The sequence below is a fragment of the Trachypithecus francoisi genome, unplaced genomic scaffold, assembly GCF_009764315.1.
Source record: "Trachypithecus francoisi isolate TF-2019V2 unplaced genomic scaffold, Tfra_2.0 Lachesis_group10, whole genome shotgun sequence".
In the NCBI taxonomy this organism is placed as follows: Eukaryota; Metazoa; Chordata; class Mammalia; order Primates; family Cercopithecidae; genus Trachypithecus; species Trachypithecus francoisi.
This window is the reverse complement of record NW_022681455.1, coordinates 29,803,788-29,808,921: the sequence shown is the minus strand read 5'-3', so window position 1 is coordinate 29,808,921 and position 5,134 is coordinate 29,803,788. Positions and strand designations below refer to the sequence as shown.

The following is a 5,134-nucleotide window of genomic DNA, read 5'->3' as shown; positions in this document are numbered from 1 at the left end:
CTCAGAGCCTGTGGCCACCTTGCATGGGATGAGTGGAAAGATGGCCAGAAGGGGGGAAGTGTGAGATTGAGAGCATGGAAGGGCTGGGGTTCTTGGGCATGATGAGGCCTAGGGGATGACAAGGGCACGAGATTCAGGCAGAGAGAGGAGAACGTCATGGAAGAGACGAGTTCCAGGATCCGAGAGGCCAGGGAGAGAGGGCATCTTCTCTGCTGTATGGGTGTCCATTGCTGCCATAGCCATAAAAATTACCACAAACCAAGTGGCTTTAAACAGCACCTAATTATCATGTCACAGTCGTGTCGGTTGCAAGTCCACACAGTCTCACAGGGCTAATATCAACGTATGGGCAGGTCTGTGTTCTTTCCTTGAGACTCTGGGGAAGAATCCACTTCCAAGCTCATTCAGGTTCTTGTCTGAATTCACTTCCTTGCAGATAGAACAGAGGTTTCCACTTCCTTGTTAAGAGCCAACCTTAGAGGGTATCCTTAAAAGAAGACAAAAGACAGCCCACTGAACTACACATGACAGTTGTCACCAGAGAAGTTTGGACAGTGTGTGCCCAGAGACCACCTGGTAAGAAGAGGATTCTGCTCCTCTCCAGGCCCAGGTAATAGACCCTCATTCCCAGGAGGAGGCATGGTTACTTTCACACAATGAGGGCAGAAGTGTATGTGGAAACCAGACATCCACCTGGGGGCCTTCTGGTTCCCCTTGCCTCATTTTAAGTGTGAGCAGAATCATCCAGCAATTCAGCCCAAGATGACTTGATTTCAAAGGGCCCAGACTGGTCAGGGCAGAAGGTTTGAGTCACACTCCTGGGTAATCTCCCAAGGCCCTGCTCCTGTGCTCTGACACCCTCAGTAGCATTGGTGCTGAGGCTCTGCTTCCCATGGGCTGTTCCCAACCAGTGACGGGTCATACCAGTGACACTAAGGCAGGACATTCCTGGGAGACAGGGGAGTCCTCTGATGACCAACTATACCTTGAGGACTCCTCTATGGCCTTGCTTAACTCTCCTTAGATTGCCTGTGGTCTAGGACATGTCCAGGAGACCTTCTCTCCTTCTGTCCATCACGAGGGGATCACACTCGCATCTTGGTCTGTTGCCTTTCTCAGGGTAACCTGTCTCCCTCACTATATCTTCTGACAGGTGTGCCCCCTATAAAATGCTGTAACTTTAATCCCATGATGGAACTTGCTTTTTGGAGTATCTGGACTGCTAAATCATTTTCATCTGCACACCAGTGTACTCTTACTTATTCCAATTTGTAAAATCCTTTTGTTTATTCAACTACTTCTATCTGCATTGGCACCATTTTGCTGGTATTTGTATTATGCTTTTGAGTTTGTCAATGTTCATGGCTTTAAGTAAATTTGGGGGTAGTTGGTTACACAGCAACGGATAACTCATGAAGCCCTCTTATATGTCCATGATTCTATAGAGGTTAACTATACATATTTTATTTCCTCCCATTTTGATAATGTTAGCCATACATAGGATTTCTAGTTTCTCAACACCTATTCTTTTCTTTATTTTAGTTTCTTTTCTCCTTTTTTCCTTCCTTTTCTCCTTCCTTCTGTCCCTCCCTCCCTCTTTTTCTTCTCTATTTCCATTCAACCTCTCACCCTCCCTCCTTCTCACTCCCCTTTCCTTCCCTTTCCCCTTCCTTCTTTTCTTCTTTCACTTTTCCTTCCATTCCTCCTTCTTTCCCTCAGTTCCTCCATTTTTTTCCTTTTTCTTATGAAATTTTCCTAAATATAAAATAACCCTGTGTGATTGTGCTATAAGTAAGCATTTTCTGAATCTATATGCCAAAAGTATAATGCCACGGTATATAAGAAACAAGTAAACAACAGGAAGTTATTAACAGAGCCTGAATGAAAATGCCTGCTGTAATTCTACTGCCAAGACAGTGACTTTTGACTCAATTCCTTCAACGCAGTGTTTTCAGAACACATCATCAAGTATTACACATTTATTGTAAAAGTTTAAATAGCCACAATCACTTTGGAAATCATATTATCATTATCTAGTATGGTTAAAGTCCATACAATGTATCATCCAACCAACCCATTCCTAATCATCCGCTCTGGGGGGCTTTCTCACCTATGTGCACAGGAGACATGCACACTAATGTATATGGCAAAAAGTGGAATCAGCCACATATACATCAATAGGAAAGTAGTGAAATTGTGGTATAATCATAAAATGTAAACCTTCAGCAGTAAAAATGAGTGAATGACAGTCTCCCACACCACAAATGACTCCTATATGTAATGTGCATAATGAGAAAATAAATGCAGTAGGAATTTGCTTTACAGGAAGCTTAAAAACTAGCAAAACTAACTGATACTTGGTTTGGGCATATATATATATATATATATACACACACACACACACACACACACATATATACACACACACACTTATTGCACAAATCTTTAAAGAAATACAAAAGAATAAAAATCACAGGTTCAGGATGGAGTCTCCTTCTGGGGAAAGTGAATGGGCAGCAGCCCAGGGGAGCTTTACAGGTTCTGTGTTTTACACCAGTGCTGGGCACCCTGGTAGTTACTTGATTGTAATTCCTAAACAGAGTTTTCCAAATTAAAATATACCTGTTTTTTATAGAAATTAAAGAGAAAAGAATTTCAAAGTTCACTACAAGGATCCTTAACAAGAACTACTTACATTTGAAGAAAACCACAGGGAATTGTAAGGAGCCATGTGACAGAGAGGATCAGGATGCCATGAAAATGGCCTTGGCTACAAATAGGCCATTTGATCCTTGACTCACTGGCATCTCTCTAGATTTTCAAGTATATAATGTTCAATTTGCTGTGCAAGGTAATTCCACCTTGCAAAGGATCTGATGTTACATTTTACCACACATAAACTTTTACAGAATTGGAAATGCACATCATTCATCAAAACAAATGAAACAAGAAAAGAGTAGGAAGGAATACCCAGTGATGGAATAGCAAATATGAATGGAAAACAGAATAGGATGCTAAAAAGAAAAAAAAATTCAGAAGCACATAATAGAGTGCTATATGAAATCATAGTGGTGTCCAAATCACTTCTGTCACATCTCATTGAATACCACAACGAAAGATGTTAAGTTTATTATAGAATGTCCACCGAATAGCCAGTTTTTGGGAAAAAAAAAACAACAACAACTTGTTTCTCAATTCGAGCTAACCATTTCGGGCTACGGCATCAAACCAAAGTTATTGGCATCGTGTTAAGCTAGATGGGCTGAATAAAGTATGAGATTCACGTTTTTGTAAGTGAAAAGCGATTTGATTAGGCAATTATTTTCTAAGTGAATGCAAGTTTATTAGAGAAGTAAAGAAACAAAAGAACAGCTACTCCATAGAGCAGAGTTTCTTTCTTTCTTTTTTTTTTTTTTAAGTGCAGGCAAATGTTTAGTGAAGATGATATTTCAATAAGAAAATTGGTGCTTGGGGCATATTTCCACTAAATTTGAGACATCTTAGACAAAACAAAGACTTATTTGCAAGGCGTTAGTTTTAAGGGACTGAAGTCTTGGAACTATTTGATCTAGTTACTCTATGTTCTCAACTGTGTTAACTCACTGAAGAGAACATTGTTATTTAATAACAATGGTATTGGCAGGAAAAACTGAGATACTGTTGTATCTCCTTACTCTGTCTCCAGCTGTGTTTCCCTCAGCACCCAAAGCTCTGTGATGTCTCAAACTTTTAATCATGAATTTAAAAAGAGAAGCTTATCATGGAATTAGAAAAAAACTATTTTAAAATTCATGTGGATCCAAAAAGAGCTTGTATAGCCAGAAGAATCCTAAGCAAAAAGAAAAAGCTGGAGGCATCAGGCTACCCCACTTAAAACTATACTACAAGGTTACAAAAACAGGCACATAAACCAATGGGACAGAATAGAGAACTCAAGAAAAGAGACTGCACATCTACAACCATTTGATCTTCAACAAACCTGACAAAAACAAGCAATGGAGAAAGGATTCCCTATTTAATAAATGATGCTGGGAGAACTGGCTAGCCATATGCGGAAAATTGAAACTGGACCCCCTCCTTACATTTTACACAAAAGTTAACTCAAGATGGATTAAAGACTTAAACGTAAAATCCAAAACTAGAAAAACCCTAGAAGAAAATCTAGGCAATACCATTCCAGACATAGGGGTGGGCAAAGAATTTATGATGAAATCGCCAAAAGCATCTGCCACAAAAGCAAAACTTGACAAATGGGATCTAATTAAACAAAAGAGCTTCTGCACAGCAAACAAACTATCATCAGAGCAAACAGACATCCTACGGAATGGGAGAAAATGTGTGCAATCTACTCATCTGACAAAGGTCTAATATTCAGAATCTACAAAGAACTTAAGCAAATTTACATGAAAAAAACAACTTCATTAAAAAGTGGACAAAGGACCTGAACAGACACTTCTCAGAAGTAGACGCACATGTGGCCAACAAAAATATGAAAAAAAGGTCAACATCACGGATCATTACAGAAATGCAAATCAAAACCACAAATGAGATACCATCTCATGCCAATCAGAATGGCAATTATTAAAAAGTCAAGAAACAACAGATGCTGGCGAGGTTGCAGAGAAACAGGAATGCTTTTACACTGTTAGAGGAAAAGTAACTTGGTTAATCCATTGTGGAAGACAGTGTGGCAATTCCTCAAAGATTTAGAACCAGAAATACCATTTGACCCAGCAATCCCAATACAGGATATATACCCAAAGGAATATAAATCATTCTATTATAAAGATATATGCATGTTTACACTCATTGCAGCACTATTCACAGTGGAATAGTGAATAGTCTTCAGCGAAGACATGGAATCAACCCAAATGCCCATCAATGATGGAGTGGATAAAGAAAATATGGTACATATACACCATGGAATATTATGCAGCCATAAAAAGGAATGAGATCAAGTCCTTTTCAAGGATATGGATGAGCTGGAAGCCATTATCCTCAGCAAACTCACACAGGAACAGTAAACCAAATAACACATGTTCTCTTTTATAATTGGGAACTAAGCAATGAGAACACATGGACACAGCAAGAGGAACAACACACACTGGGGCGTGTTGGGAGAGGGCAGTGGTTG

The 5,134-nt window shown here is 39.5% G+C and overlaps 1 long non-coding RNA gene across 1 annotated transcript; it reads right to left on the bottom strand.

The window, feature by feature from the left end:
- Nucleotides 1–1,688: 1,688 nt before the first annotated feature.
- LOC117088441 lies at nt 1,689–2,805 on the bottom strand. Its single transcript, XR_004439230.1, has 2 exons — nt 2,692–2,805; nt 1,689–2,592 (listed from the first exon to the last, which is right to left on the bottom strand). It is a non-coding gene; the product is annotated as an uncharacterized LOC117088441 (long non-coding RNA).
- Between the last annotated feature and the right edge of the window lie 2,329 nt (nt 2,806–5,134).